This window comes from Alternaria novae-zelandiae (genome assembly GCF_023758075.1).
Source record: "Alternaria novae-zelandiae strain BMP 2774 chromosome Unknown scaffold_3, whole genome shotgun sequence".
In the NCBI taxonomy this organism is placed as follows: Eukaryota; Fungi; Ascomycota; class Dothideomycetes; order Pleosporales; family Pleosporaceae; genus Alternaria; species Alternaria novae-zelandiae.
The window spans coordinates 1202954-1219229 of record NW_026056963.1 but is presented as its reverse complement, the minus strand read 5'-3'; positions in this window follow the sequence as shown (position 1 = coordinate 1219229).

The following is a 16276-nucleotide window of genomic DNA, read 5'->3' as shown; positions in this document are numbered from 1 at the left end:
ATAGTTATAGTAACTTAGTTAAGCTATTAATAAGTAACGCTAAAGCTATTAGCTTTACTAATAAACTACTTAATATTACTAAGACTTATAGTAGTAAGCGTCTTTACTATATCTTTTTTAGTAATCTACTTAGCTATATTAACTATAGTAGTATATACTATCTCTAATCTTTTAACTTTTCTATTAAGTTATATATTACTTATTATAATAAAAAGAATAATACTAACTATAATACTAGTTACGTTCTAGATAATAATAAAGATTCTAATTACTTTATATCTAAGGTAATCTTAAACTTCTAGTTACTATTAAAGCTAGTTATAATACTAAGGTAAGTTATAATATCTAATACTAAGTAATAATACTCTCTATTACTAGAGTCTAATTCTATTATCTACTATATTATATTTTATATATTTACTAACTATAAAATTACTAGCTATATTATTTCTAAGCCTAACTTCTCTTAAGATAGCTAACCTATTTTAGTAGTCTATAAGATTAATATATAAGATAATACTAAATATATTAGTAAGTTTAATAAAACTTTTTTTAAAAATAGTTTTATTTATACTATATTCTAAGATAGTATTAAGCTTTATAAGTTTCTCTTTAATACTATATACTTTTTTAATAATAACTTAGCTATATACTAAAGTTATATAAAGAAAGTCTAGAAGAAGCTTATAAATAAATATAATCTTATCTATTATATATATTTTAAAGCCTCTAAAAATAATAAAGCTTTAGATATTTTTTAATAATAAATTCTTAAAGCTAATAGTAAGACTATAAATCTATAAAAATAGCTTTATATTATAAAAAGTAATATTTATATTAATATAGTATAGCTTAAAGACTACTATATTACTACTAAATACTAGCTTACTTAAATATATAAGTATAAGAATATATATAAAAAAGTTTATAAAAAAGAGTATACTACTTATATTAAAGCTCTTTAGAAAGTTATTTATCTAGAAGCTTTTATTAAAAATACTTAAGTAGCTACTTTCTTTAGTAAGCTAAGTAACTCTAATAACTCTAAGTTAGATAACTTTAATAAATTTACTAGTACTTCTTATCTAAGCTACTATAATTATACTACTACTAACTAGTTAAGCTCTTATACTTCTTTACCTACTTCTATATATAATACTTAATATTCTAAGTAGCCTAAGCCTAATAAGTTTAAAAGCTTTATTAGTACTTATATAAATACGTACTAGAAGTAAAAGCTAGATATTATAAGCTAGTTTTATATATATATCTCTACCTTTAAGAGTAATAAAATAAAATAACTTAACTTTATTTATATAAAAATAAGTAGCCTTACTTAGTAGAGTATCTTTAGTAGCTAGTTTATACTAGGTTAGAAGTTCTAGTATATATAATAAGTCTAGAATATTCTAGATATAAGCTATAGACGCTTAAACTTCTATTATAATACTTATAACTTCTATAATAAAAAAGCTAATATAAAAATAAGTAAGAATATTAGCGCCTTTTTAGCGCGCTTTTAAACTAGTATTACTACTTTTAAGTAGAATAATAAAGAAAAGATTCTTTAAGTTTATAAAAAGCTACTATTTTAGTAGTATAGCTATATTAAGCCTCTTTTTAATAATAATTACTATATTACTAACTTTACTATCTTTAGCTAGAAGCTTTACTATCTTAAATAACTTTATTTTTCTATTTTATCTACCTATACTATAGCTAAGAACACTAGTAGTAGAGGTAGTAGTAGTAGTAGAAGTAGAAATAGTAGTAGAAAATATAAAAATAACTACGCTTATAATAATAACTTCTCTACTTCTAGTAGCTTTAGTACTTTTTACTTTATTATTAATAAGCTTTATAAAAACTATAATTTAATAAAAACTTAGGTTCTTATAAATATAGATTACTATTTTAAGTACTACTAAAGAGACTATAAGTCTAATACTAATAATACTCTTTATAAAAGCTAAAATATAGTTATATTTATAGATTATTTTAAAAAGGTACTAGCTACTTTTAATAAAGTATACGTTACTATAGAAATCTCTATTTCTAAAGCTTCTATTAATATTAACTTAATATAAAGTTCTACTCTACTATTATTAGTTACTATAACTAATATATATATAGAAAACTATTAGTTTCTAGTAATAGTTATCTTTAGAGACTTTTTAAGCCTAAGAAATATAAAGAAAATATAATAAAGACTATAACTAAATTTATACTTATACTATATTCTCTATTTTCTTCTATTAAAGTTTATAATAATAATAATAATAAACTTAATCTTACTTTATAAGCTATCTTAGACTATATTAAGTCTCTTAAATATTCTATAGTCTCTAAAGTCTATATCTCTACTATTATAGCTACTACTATATATAGTAATATATACTATTTTCTTATAGATTAGTAGTTAGTCTTTAAAGAAATAATATCTTCTTTTTTATAACTATTTATTTATATTAAACTTATAAGTAATTCTAGTTATACTTCTATCTTTATTAATAAATCTTATATACGCGTATATAACTATAACCTAATAGTACTCTAAGACTCTACTATTCTTAAATTAGTAAATAGCTCTCTTATTAGTAATATTACTTATATAACTTAAGTAAATATTATATTTAATAACTATAATAAATAAGTTCTTATTTATATTACTAAACTTAGTAGAGTTTAAATAATACTAGAAACTCTATAGTTCTAGCTTTATAACTCTTAAGTAAACTAGAAAACTATATCTATTATATTTAACTTTAATTACTATATATATAGTTACTTCTATAACTATAAACTTTATTTACTTTCTAGTAGTTACTATACAGGTGTTAGAGAGTATAAAGATGTATTACTATAAGAACGTAAGGTAATTAGCATAGGTAAGAAAGTATATAGACGTTAGTTTAGTAGAAAAGAGTTTTATTATAGAGAGATTCTATTATCTAAAGTATTATATAAGAGTCTAATACTTAAAAGTATAAGTAAAAGATAAGATAGTAGATTATTAGATGTTTCTAAAGAGCTTTTGTTAAAAGACGTTCTCTTTCTAGGTAATTCTTAGGTTGTTAAAGATCTAATTTATATAAAAATACCTTATATACTAGCACAAACCTTCTCTTTCTAGTAGTATAGTTCTATTATACTATTTAGAACATGTTAATTACTTGCAGTATAAAGAAAAGACAAAAAAAAAATATAAAAAAGAAAGTAAAAAGCAAAATAAATAATTAAGTAGAGATATTAGTAATACACTACTATAGTGTAGGTAGTAGGTAGATTTTAGGTAAAATAAGAAGCTTACCTAAAATCTAAGTGCTAGCAATGTTACTAGTACGTCTAGTCTACTTTATATTTTATCTACTACAACGTAGCTTAGACAGGCTAGTAGAAGAAGCTAATAGAGCTACTATTAGTATCTTAAACTAAGAAGAAAGTAGTAGAACTAGTAGTAGCAATGTTATTAGAGAGTGTAAGAAGCTAGAGAGTAATAATAGACTAGACGCTAGGCTACTAGCGTAAGCCTAAGAAGTCTTAAATAAAAAGGTAGAAGTAGATATAGTGTTAAGATTAGCAGCGTTGTAGAAGTAATAATAAATATCTAGTTTTATATTAATCTTGTTAATAAGGCGTCTAATAGCATCTTCTATACTATAATTATAATTCTAAACATGCTACTATCTCTTGTAAGAAGAAGGTATACTTTTGTTAGTAAAGAAGAAAACGTCTAGATATTTGCTATTAGCGCTCTTAGCAAAGGCAGCCTTCTTAAGCTTCTTAACTACTAGCTATAGTATTTTAATCTCTCTAATAATATACTTACGCTCTTTCTAGATATACTCTAGAATACTATTCTTATTTTTACTAAGAAGTTTATAGATCTTCTTGCGTATAAGAGAGTTGTTCTAGAAGACTTGCGTAAGAATAGCCTTCTAGATCTAAAAGAAGAAGTTAATATATATATCTACTAGAAATGCCTACTTAATACTACTATACTTATTATAATATCTAGATAGTGTTGCAGAAGAAGCTGTAAGATTACAATAAGCCTTTAAAATCTTATTATACGTTTCTATAGCTAGAATCTCTATAACGCTCTAGCGTACTATAATATACTATAGAAGAATTATTTAATAGATCTTAGTTACTAGTTCTATAGAGCTATAGAGCGTTATAGAGTAGGTAATGTAAATGTCTTCTTCTCTATAAATAGACTTTTTCTACTTTACGCCTAGCGCTGTTGCTTATACTTCTTACGTCTAATTAATATTATTATACTATTCTTTAATAAGGCTAGTAGAATTCTTCTTAGTAGTTTTGCGCTATTATAAGTATAGCTCTATATATTAATAGAAGCTCTCTAAGACCTCTGTATAGTTCTAAGAGTTCTTGTTATTAATTAAGACTAATTCTTAGATTATATCTATACTTTAACCTTAAGTGTAGGTAAATGCTAGATTAAAATTAATATAGCAGAAGAACGTCTTATCGCCTAGTATAGTGTACTTAGCGTAGTAAGAGTAGAAAACTATAGTGTATTCTTTGCAAAGTACTAAGTAGAGTATCTAGTAATAAAGGTTAGTATAGATAGCTTATTAAATAAGAGAATAGTATATAATATAAAGCTAGCTAAAGTTCTTATTACTATTAATATATTAGAGGTAGTAATAGTATATCTTAAAGAATTCTTTAATAATCTTCTTAAGTTTTTTATTATTAAAGAATAGCTACTTAAAGTTCTCTACAGTAATATTACTCTTCTACTTAAAGTCTTCTACTAGCTTACTCTAACTTATCTTTTTACTAACTACCTTCTAGAAAGAAATTAGGTATAGATTATAGGCTATCTAAGAATAAAAGCAATAGCTAAGAAGGTTAGAGTTTTGTTTGCTAAGCTTATATTGCTTAACAAAGAGAATAGATATAACTAGGTAGGTTTAGAGTTTATACTACTTATCTTAGAAAAGATATAGAAGAAGAAGAATATTATTTATAGCTTTTACATTTATAGCTTACTTAAAGAGACTTATATAGATAGCTATTGCTTATGTATAAGTCTAATAGATACAAGTACTATTAATTAATAAGCTATTAGAGTAGCAACTAATACAGACTTCTTAATACTACGCTTAGATAACTTTAACACGTTTACAATTATTAAGTTTAGTGTACTTAGAGTAGCTGTTAAGAATTAGTTAAAGAAAATTAGAAGTTCTATCTAGATATTTATAGTTCTTAGCTATAGTTAAAGCCTTAAGCTTATTAGAATTCTAGTCTTTATCTTCTAAATTATCTTTATTAAGCGTAGTGTCTATCTTCTTAGACAAAGATTAGTAAGCTAGAGTAGATTTTAGAGCGCTAGCGCTAGGTAGTAGTAGTAGTAGAAAAAGACTAGTTTATGTACTATAAAGCCTTAACTTCTATAACTTAGCTACTACTACTCTCTTCTTAACTATCTTAAGACTAGCCTAGCGCTCTTAGTGTGCCCGCTCCTCTAGGTTTACTAAAGAAGTAACTAATCTAGCTCTACCTAGTTGCCTTGCTCTAATCTTCTTTAGCTCTACTTTAATACAATTACTACCTTTATTAATTGCTCTTAACTTATATAAAGATAATCTAAGTTCTATTATAATAGAGACAGCTAATTAATAGGTAGAGTAAAGCTTTATCTAGTATCTAGCTATAGTGTTAGTAATTATTACGTTATTACTACTATAAAGAGTGTACGCAATCTAGTAGTTCTTGTTAGAATATCTATTAGCTATATATAGAAAGATGTGTTACTAAAACTTATATTAACTATTACAAGTACTGTTTTTCTTGTACTTGTAAGCAAAAGAAACTATAATATTCTTAGTAGTAAGGCTAAGTATACCTAGCGTTATACTACACTTATTATAGTTCTTTTTTAATACTTTAATAAAATGCTTTAAAAGAGATAGTGTCTTAGAAAGTAGGTTCTTCTTAGTAAACTAAATAGTTGCCTTAATAGAATCTCTTAAGGTAGCCTAGTCTTATATAATAATATTAGTCTTAGTACTTTTGCGCAGAGTGCAGACACAAATAGCTACTACTTAGACTAAGAAAAGAGCTGCGTTGCTAATGTCTAGACGCCTAAGGCAGAACTATATATTAGATATAGCCTAGTAGTTGTATAGAACCTTACTTAAAAAGCAAGAGACGCAGCTTATAAGACTAGACTCTAATGCGTTAACGCTCTTAGTAGTAGTAGTTAGCTCTATAATATACTTATCTTTAGTATTCTTAGCTTAGCTTAAGACTTAATACTAGCTATTAAATACTTTAACACTACTATACTTATCTATAAGCTCTAGTAGTGCCTTAACTATATTAGATACTTTAAGAATAAGGTTAGTAATCTAGTTAAATAGAAAGGTTGCGTTAGTTATAAACATGTTAAGAATAACCTTCTATTACTTAGAAGACTACTGTTTAAGACTAGTAATAAACTCTATTACCTTACTATTAATGTTTAGATTCTAGAGATTCTAGTTCTAGGCTAAGGTAAGAACTTAGTTCTTAGCTTTAGTGTATAGAGCCTAGATAATTGCAAGAGTGTCTTTCTTTAGCTATAAACTAGAAGAAGTAGTAGAGAAAGAGCTAGCGTTACTTCTAGAGGCTTAACTATAGATACCTAGAGTAGTAAAATTCTTAGTAAGACTAGGTATATAGAGCTTAAAAGGTAGACCTTTTTAAGAAGAAGTCTCTTATAAAGAAGAGCCTTAGCTATAAGAGAAAGTTAACTTTCTAGTATCTATAGCTTTACTCTTACTCTTGTTCTTATTACTAGCTATCTTCTACTAAGCCTCTAGCAGCGCAGGTGTCTTTCTTTAGTAATCTAAGACTAGCTCTTATAAAGAAACTCTTACTAGACTAGCTTATAGTGTAGAACTAATAGTACTAAGCTTATATATATATATATAGTTGCGCTTATACGCTTATTTACAGAATTAGTTATAGATATAGTAGACTAAGCGCGCGCTCTTATATATAGAGTTAATAGTAACTAGAAGTTATAGAGAAGGTTTAGGTAGTCTATAGGCTTATTATAGTTCTCTGCGCTAGGCGTAGTAGTTATAGTTATAGTTATAATTACTAAGAGAGAAGAAATAAGAAAGGTTAGGTTAATAAAGAGAGAAAGAAGATACAGCCTACTTCTAAGAGGCGACTATAGTGTATAGAGGTAAGAAGAAAAGATTAGAAAGGTTAGAGAAGAAAGAAAGAAGTAATAGCTAAGAAGAGGTATATATATATATAATTAAGAGACGTCTGCCTATTATAGTATTGTAATATTACAATATTAATAGGTAAAGTTAGAAGGTAAAATTATAGTAAAGGTAAGATAATTAATTACGTAATTAGCTATTATACTTAGTAGTATTCTTGCGCGTATAATAGTATTAGTAAATAGATAGCGTTATATTGTTGTAGTAGTAATAACTAGATTTTAGGTAAAATTCTAACCTACCTAAAATCTATGTATTAGAACTATTATAGCCTGCGATTATTAGAATTGTAGCTAAAAGACTATAATAACTATATAAATATAGTTTAAAAAGAGTTTAAAGCTAGATAGAATAGTTAAAAAGATAATGCTTATCGCAATTAGTACTAGTATTTCTAATATTAAAGTTATAAGAGAGCTATAATACTTATAGCTCTCTCTCTTATTACCTCTAAGAGCGTATAGAGGTAATAGAGAATTAGTTACTAAAGACAAGGTAGTTATAGTTATTATAGTAGTTTCTAGGTAGTTGCGCGTAGGTTGTAGCTAGTTATTACACGTAGAATTGTAGCTACTGCGTTCTCTAGGCGTTCTAAGTGTATTAAGATAGTAGCAGAATAGATACGTTCTTATCTACCTAGTAGTAGTTACTTTCTAGAGACCTAACTATAGGCAGGCTAATATAACTAGAAATTACTATTCTAAGCTTTAATTTAAGTAGCTTAAGAAGCTTAGAATAGTAAATTAACTAAGTCTAGGTAGTTGTTGCTAGATAGAGGCGACGCCTTAGTAGTTGTACAACTCTGTAGTCTAGTAGACTAGTAGTAGAGAATCTAATATAAGATAGAATATAGTAAGGTAGTAAAAGTAGTAGTAGCTATCTTCTCTACTTTATCTTAAGGTTTATAGTACTTATACTCTACTAAGAGTATCTAAACATATACTACCTAGCGCTTACAAGAGAGAGTATTACTATATATAGTAAACTCTTTGTCTATATTATCTAGTATTAATATTATAGCAGAGAAGTTAGAGATAGTAGAGAGTACTTAGAGTAGTGTTTGCCTTAGGCTCTAGTAGTAGCTTCTAGCTAAACGCTGCTATAAGCGCTGCGCTATTTTTATTACTACTTATCTTATAGTCTGTAATGCGTTTATCTAGTATAGTTTAAGACTATAGAGAGAAGTTAGACGCTAGAAAAAGAGTATAATAAGTAGAGACTTATTATTACTATTAAGGTGCAAGTGTAGTAGAAAAGAAGCTAGAATAAATTAAGGTTAAAAGCAAGAAGAACGCTATCTCTTTAGTTTTAGTAGAACTTGCAGAATACTTCTCTATAAGACTAATGTAGTCTGTACGTATTTATAATATTAAGATTCTTTATAGTATAGTTAACGCAATAGAAGAGAAAGAAATAAAAAGAAAATAAAGAAGTATGCTTTAAATACTTAGTAATAGTAGACTATATATTATTAAAGAGGCTTTTAGATAAGAGAGCCTATAGTAGGCTCTCTTTTCTCTTTCTTAAGTAAAGGCTGTCTTATAGCCTAAGCTCTTTCTCTATCTAATACTAATAATATATTAGAATTAGAGAAAGAAATAAAGTCTAGTCTAAATACTCTTTGTTCTTCTTTTGTAAGGCGCTTAGTAATAACTACACTTAGCTAACTAATAAGCCTTAGAAGAATACTTAGCTAATTAATAAGCCTTAAAGCGTTGCTTACCTTCTCTTTCTTAAGTTATAGTTAGAAAGAGGTATTCTAGCTATCTTTCTTATTATTATTAATAGAGCTAGCTAGCACGTTAGCAGAGACGTTAGTGTTCTTCTAGTTATCTAGGTTATAGAGCTTTATCTAGCTATAATATTACTTAGTAATATTCTCTAGCGTTTATTAGCAAAAGAGCTTTAGCCTCTTGCCTAGAATAGTGTATAGAAGTAGAGTTCTATTAAGATTCTTAATCTAGTAGGTGCCTTGCTCTAGCTATAGTTATTAAATGCAATAGAGACTTATCTACCTAGCGTTAAGCTTCTTATCTCTAGACATGTTAATCTTCTATACAGAGTTCTATAAAAGAACTAGGTTACTAAGTTAAAGCTTCTTGCAGCGTATCTTCTTAGTATTATTCTAATAATTCTTTTTAGCTTAACGTAGTTAATTTATATAAGTAATAGCATTCTTAGTAAACTAGTTTTAGAGGTCTAGTTATATTACGCGTATTACTAGAAGCTGTACATAATTCTTTACTTTCTAGAATAGAAGAGTCTGCTATATTAGAAGCTCTAATTCTAATAGTAGAACTAGGTTTTAACTAGTAATTAACTAGTATAGTAAATAGCCTATCTAAGACTAAGTAGAAATGTAGTTAGCAAGAAGAATAGTAGGTAAGTTGTTTACCTATAGGCCTAACAGCTTAGCAAGAGCATTAATAATAAGCTTATATCTACTCTTAATTTTACCTATAGCTTATAGATTATATAAGAATAACTAGATACGCTTAATCTTATAGTTAGCTATAAGATACTTTACTACCTTAGCAAAGTCTAGCCTACTATTAACTAAGAGCTTGCGTATTATACTCTATTAATAGATAATATTCTTATAAATAAACTTAGTAATAGTGCTAGACTTATTGTTAGAAAGCGCTCTAGCCTCTAGCTATCTACTTAAGTATTCTCTAGTAATAATAAAATACTTCTTACCTTAGTAGTAAGGCATGTAAACTACATTAATTATAACTAACTTCTAGATTGTAAAGCTATACATATTAGTTAACATATTAACTCTTCTCTTTAAGAAGCAAAGCTAGTATTTAGAATAACACTAAATTCTTCTTTAAACGTCTTTGTACATATTAGGCTACTAGTAACGTTAGAAGAGTATAGAGTATATAGTATTAGTTCTACAATAGCTAATAGTCTTATGTATTAACTATATAGCTTACAAGTAGATATTAGCGTTATTAACAACGCAGCGTATAGTAACGTTTCTTAAGATCTTATAAAAGAGCGCGTAATTACGCATAAAAAAGTTTAAAGCTCTCTTCTTCTATACGTAAAGCTCTTTTAGTGTTATACTCTTAGAAATCTTAAGGTTAATAAGAAACTAAGCAATCTACTTAGATTGTTTAGCGTACTTATGCTTAAGTACCTAGAACGCTCTAATAAGTAGTAGCTCTTCTTCTATACTTCTAATTATGTAGTTAATAAACTCTTTAAGATTATTCTTAGGTTCTTTTAGTAGAACCTAATTATTAGATTTAGAGTAGCAAGAGAGAGCGTCTATAACAACGTTCTTTTTTCTAGAGACGTAGACAATGTTAAAGTTCTAAAGAAGAATAGTAGAGATCTACTAATTTATAACTAATTCTAGGTTGTTAGTAGAAGAGTAATTAAGCTAGGTAATAAGTATTACTATATTAGTTTTAATAGTAAAGTGTATACTATATAGGTATATACAAAACTTCTTTAAAGCCTACAGCACTACTTTATATTCTAACTTAGTAGAATACTAAAGACGTTCTCTTACTAACTATAGTGTACTTTTAAATTAAATAGAGTAGTGTCTACTATTAGCCTATAGCTATTTAAGATAAGCTTCTTCTCTATTCTAACTAGCGTTAGTTATAAGAAAGACCTTATACTTTAAGGTATCTAAGTAGTTAAGGCTTACTAGCGCTAGTGCTAAGTATATAGCGTGTTTAAGTGTGTACATTACTTAATTCTAATCTAGACTCTACTTATACTTTATATCTCTGTAAAGAAGATAGAAGAGAGGCTTAGTAATAGTAGTAAATTCTTTTACCTAGATGTAGTAGTAGATACATAGTCTAAGAAAAGAGCGAATATTACGTATATTATAGCAAGGTAGCTAGTCTAAAAGCTTCTAGACCTTCTTACTATTAGAATAGCGTTCTTTAGAGCTAATCTTATAACTAACAACCTCTAGGCGTTCTATAAGAAAGTAGCACTTCTTACTAGAGACTATTTCTTCTGCGCGCTTAACGTCTATAAGAATATAGTTAAGTTAGAGAATATATTTATAAACGTAGTAATAAACACTAGATATAGCTATCTTACTACTATAGTCTATCTTAGAACCTCTATAAGTAATGTTGTTAACAAACACTATAGTGTTTAGCTAATAGTTCTTAAGAATCTTTATTATAACGCGCTAGAATACTATAACTAAGTTAGTTACCTCTATAACTATAGTATATAAATAAAGAAGACTAACTAGTGTCTAGAAGGCTATTATGTTCTAGCTTACAGTGTAAAGAGTAATCTAATTATAACTAGAATAGAGATTTATAAGAGAGTTAATAAAATATCTAGTAAAGCGTTTAGAGAACTTATTTACTATTAGCAGCAGATTTACATTATATATACTAATAGTATTAATCTTTTACGCATTAGAGATCTATTAAGCCCCTCTATTCTTCTTAGAGACTAGGTGCTATAGGTTATAATACTAACTATTATAGCGTTTCTAGGTACCTCTATTAAGGCAAGTATTAGCTATATTAACTATAACCTGCTTAAGCTTCTTAGAAACAGCAAAGCCTTGCGCTTGCTAAGCTTTGTATTTAACTATATAGATCTTATATAGTAGGCATATATTAGAGTATATTCTATCTAATTTAGTAAATTTCTATAACAAAGCTACCTCTTTATTATAGAGTATCTAGATAAAGAGATCTCTCTTTTCTTGTGTAACTTATAATCTAATATAAAGATTAGCTAGTTTCTTAGGTATAAGGTAAGTTTCTTATAAAAATATAGTATATTATAGTTTAAATATTTTATTATGTAGTTCTAGGTCTAGTTTACAAATAGATAGGCAAAGTTATTAACGCTAAATAGCTTGTTTCTTCTAGTCTTTCTGTCTAAACTCTATTAGCTTATCTACTTAAAGAATGTTAATAGGTTAAACCTTCTTGTCTATAGTCTTATACAAGGTAGTAACCTCTAGTTACTATTAAGTTCTGCGCGCGTAATTAAGCATCTTCTTATAGTTAATCTTATATATAATAGTGTGCTTAGTAAGCTTCTATTTATGCTAAATAATTAGCTTAGTGTTCTTATCTACCTAAGGTGCCTCTACGCTATTATTAAAGAGAGAGCGCATCTACCTTCTCTATATCTATTAGATACTTACTAGAAATAGTATATTGTATTATCTAAAACTATATATTAGATCGCACTACGCTCTCTAGTGTAGATACTAAACTATAGAAAGATCTTAAAGTAGCTCTAAAGTAGAGTTAGTTATAGTGCTAACTTATACGTGTCTTACAGCATTATTATTCTTATTCTCTTACTTCTAATCTATAGTAGAGAATAGGTATATAGGCTTAGAGTCTAAGGCGATAAAGAAAACTAACTTAGTTCTATTCTTAGACTAAATACAATATTATACTCTACTAAATACATTATATTATATTCTAATATATAACGCTGCATACTATAGTTCTCTAAGTATAGCTAAGCGTATAAGGTTTATAATAATGCAGAAGATAGTGTAAATAACTATAGTACTAATACGTATAGAGACGTTAAACGTAGTACTAATAAATAGCTTATAGCTACTATTAGTAGAGGTAACTTCTTATAGTAGGTTGCTAAGCTTCTATATCTAGTGTTTATATAGTATCTTTAGCGCGCGCGCTGCGCTAAGATAAAGAATATTTATCTACGCGCTTATATTAATAAGGCATTTAATAGAGTTACTATAAATATAAACCTAGGCCTCTAGTAGATTTATCTAGACAAACGCGCGTCTAGCGCGTCTCTATACTCTATGTACTACCTTAGTAGGTATATAGTTAAAAGTATTGCTCTATAAGTTACTATAACTAGTAACTTTATATTAAGTTTACGCATTTAAGTAGTATATATTAATAGTGTTATAGAAGGTATTAGTATTACATTAATGTAACTATATAGTTAGTAGAGGTTATAATAAGTATTTATAGAAAGTGTAATAGTAGAGCGTAGACGCGTAGAAGAGCGCATAGATTTTAGGTAAAAATAGAGCCTACTTAAAATCTATAGCGCAGCTAGCCTTAAAGCTATTTACTATTCTAATACTATCTACACTAATACTATTCTTCTTTAGAAGATTGCGCAATTAATTAGTAATATTATTCTAACTAATTAGGTTAGAAACTATTACTTCTTATACTTTCTAACTTAGAAGCGCTGTTGCAATACAATTAGATTATTCTTTAATAAGCTTCTTAAGTTCTAGATTAGAAAGAGCGTCTAAAAACTTAACTACCTTCTTTTTACAGCCTTGTAACAAGTATTTAGAATTAGCTAATATACTATTATTAATATAGATATTAGCAAGTAGACGTATAACTACAAATAGTGTGTTAGAAGATTATAGAAGAAATAGCTATTCTAACTAACTATTCTCTAGTATTATAGTAGTGTCTAACGCCTATAAGTTAGAAATCTATCTAATTGTATTCTTCTTAAGTAATAGCTAAGAGCTCTATAACTACTTAGAGAGTCTACCTCTCTTCTTAATATAGCTATTACAAACTTAATTAGAGTTGCTAAGAATACTCTTATTTAGACGTCTAATAGCATTACCTTTAGCGCTATAGAGAAAAGTAGTGTTCTTACTACCTATAATAATGCTACTAGAATTAATGTTATTAAGTAGCTAGGCTTGCTTAGAGTACTTAATATCTTTCTAAAACTAAATAAACTGCTATTAAGCGTTCTTATAATTAACGTAATAGTCTAAGTAGATAATTACATTAGCTACGTTTAATTACTTAAGAATATACTTAGAGCAAGAGTCTCTCTTAAACTTCTTAGAAAGAACACTGTGCGTAGACTATTCTGTTATGTTATTAGTAATGTTAAAATACTTCTTAATCTTAGACCTAAGCTATTTAAGCTTATAGATTAATAGAGAAGTACTAGAGATTTAGTTAAGGTAGTTGTAGAGTAGGCTAAAATAGTACGTTTCTTGCTTACGCTTATTATTCTAATAGTAACTAATCTAATCTAGGTTGTAGAGGTTATTGTAGAGTTTATAATTAGTAATCTTATAACTCTTCTTATTATATATATAATAAGTGTTAGTGTACTTAGCCTTTCTATACTAAATAGTTTCTCTCTTAGAAGCTATGTTTCTAGGTACTTTAGTAATAAAAAAACTATTATTTCTCTTAATAAAGAGCTCTTTCTTAGTTATATAGCCTATAAAGTATAGAGTATTATAGAGATTCTTAAAGATTAGAGTAACTAATAAGTAGGCTATAAAGAAATAAACTGTGTCTACGTTAAGCCTTAGTCTATTTAGCGAAGTTATAAGTTGTTCTACCTTAGAATCTACGTTAGAAAGAAGTAGAGATTCTTGCTTCTTCTGTTACTTCTTAAAATTAGTAATAACGCTCTTTACCTTCTCTAGGTTAAAGGTAGCGCGTTTGTTAGTAAGCATAATACGTCTTATCTTAGCATCTATACTACTACGTTTCTAGGTATATATATTATTAATAGTGTTATTCTTTCTATAGTGTTTCTTAAGAAAGGTATAGATCTTGTCTATATAGTACTTAGCCTAATTATTACCTTTAGAAGCGTTAGGTATTATAAAAGTAACTATCTACTTATTATACTTTAGAAGTCTATAGTAGAAGAGAAAGCTAAGTTTCTTCTATAGAACTTACTTATTAGCAACGCAGACTTCTGCTGTTACGTAGAAGTAAGTATAATACTTAGTAAGACTAGATAGATTATTTATATACTTGTAGATAAAAGCTTGCAAGTATAAGTGCTTGCCTATCTTAATAGTAGTATTCTTATCTACCTAGTATTTCTTTATATTTACCTTAAGCTTAGCCTAGTCTTTTTTCTTATAACTAGTAAAGAGCTTAATAATATAAGCAATAGAGTAATTCTTATTACTAATATAATCTAGAAGAACAGAGACTCTTATCTTATTAGAGAGGCCTCTATTATTAGCTTATTAGTTATAGTTTTTAAGAAACTTAGTAATATTATTACTAGTAAAGACTAGAGCAGCGTGTCTAGAGTAAACTATAGAGACTACACTATTAGTTGCTATTGCAAATAATAATATGCTCTCTACTTTAGAGATAGTTTTAGAGGTTAGTGTCTTTAGTATTAAAGTAGTTAAAGAAGTAGTAGATAAATGCTTAGAAGAGAGAATTGCTAGATCTCTTAACGCCTTACGCTTCTTCTATTTCTTTAGTAGTTGTTATAGTTCTAAATAACTTATAAAGAAGCTAATACTTCTTTACTTAATAGCTTAAATACTAAATAGATATTATACTATAGAGATTATGTAATTAAAAGATAAGTTCTAAATACTCGCTAGTGTTTAATGTTCTCTACCTAATAGTAGAAGATACTTTCTAAATACCTTTATAGTTAGTATAGCTTAGCGTTTTACTTACTATAATACTCTATTAGATTATTAGTTCTATTAAACTATAGTTCCGCACTAGTGTGCGTTCTAAATATACTATTATAGTGTTATATTAACTTAGCTAGCTTAGCATTTTATTATACTTCTAATATTACTATTCTAGGTATTAGTTAAATTAGTGTTTTCTAGTATTTCTAAGTAGTTGCTTTGTCTGCGCAATTATCTTATCTAATGTTACTTAGTAGTAAGAACGTAGTTAGCCTAAACACAACTACTATTATAGTTCTAGCTAACCTAAAGAAAAGAGCTAAGTTTATACTTATTATATTTGTTGTAGTTATTATTGCTGTATACATTGCATTAACGTATGCTAACTACTTCTTATACTACGTAGTAGAATATATCTCTATAGGCTTTACTATTTATATAGGTGTTAGAGGGTATAAAGATATATTACTACAAGAACGTAAGGTAATTAGCATAGGTAAGAAAGTATGTAGACGTTAGTTTAGTAAAAAAAAGTTTTATTATAAAGAGATTCTATTATCTAAAGTATTATATAAGAGTCTAATACTTAAAAGTATAAGTAAAAGATAAGATAGTAGATTATTAGATA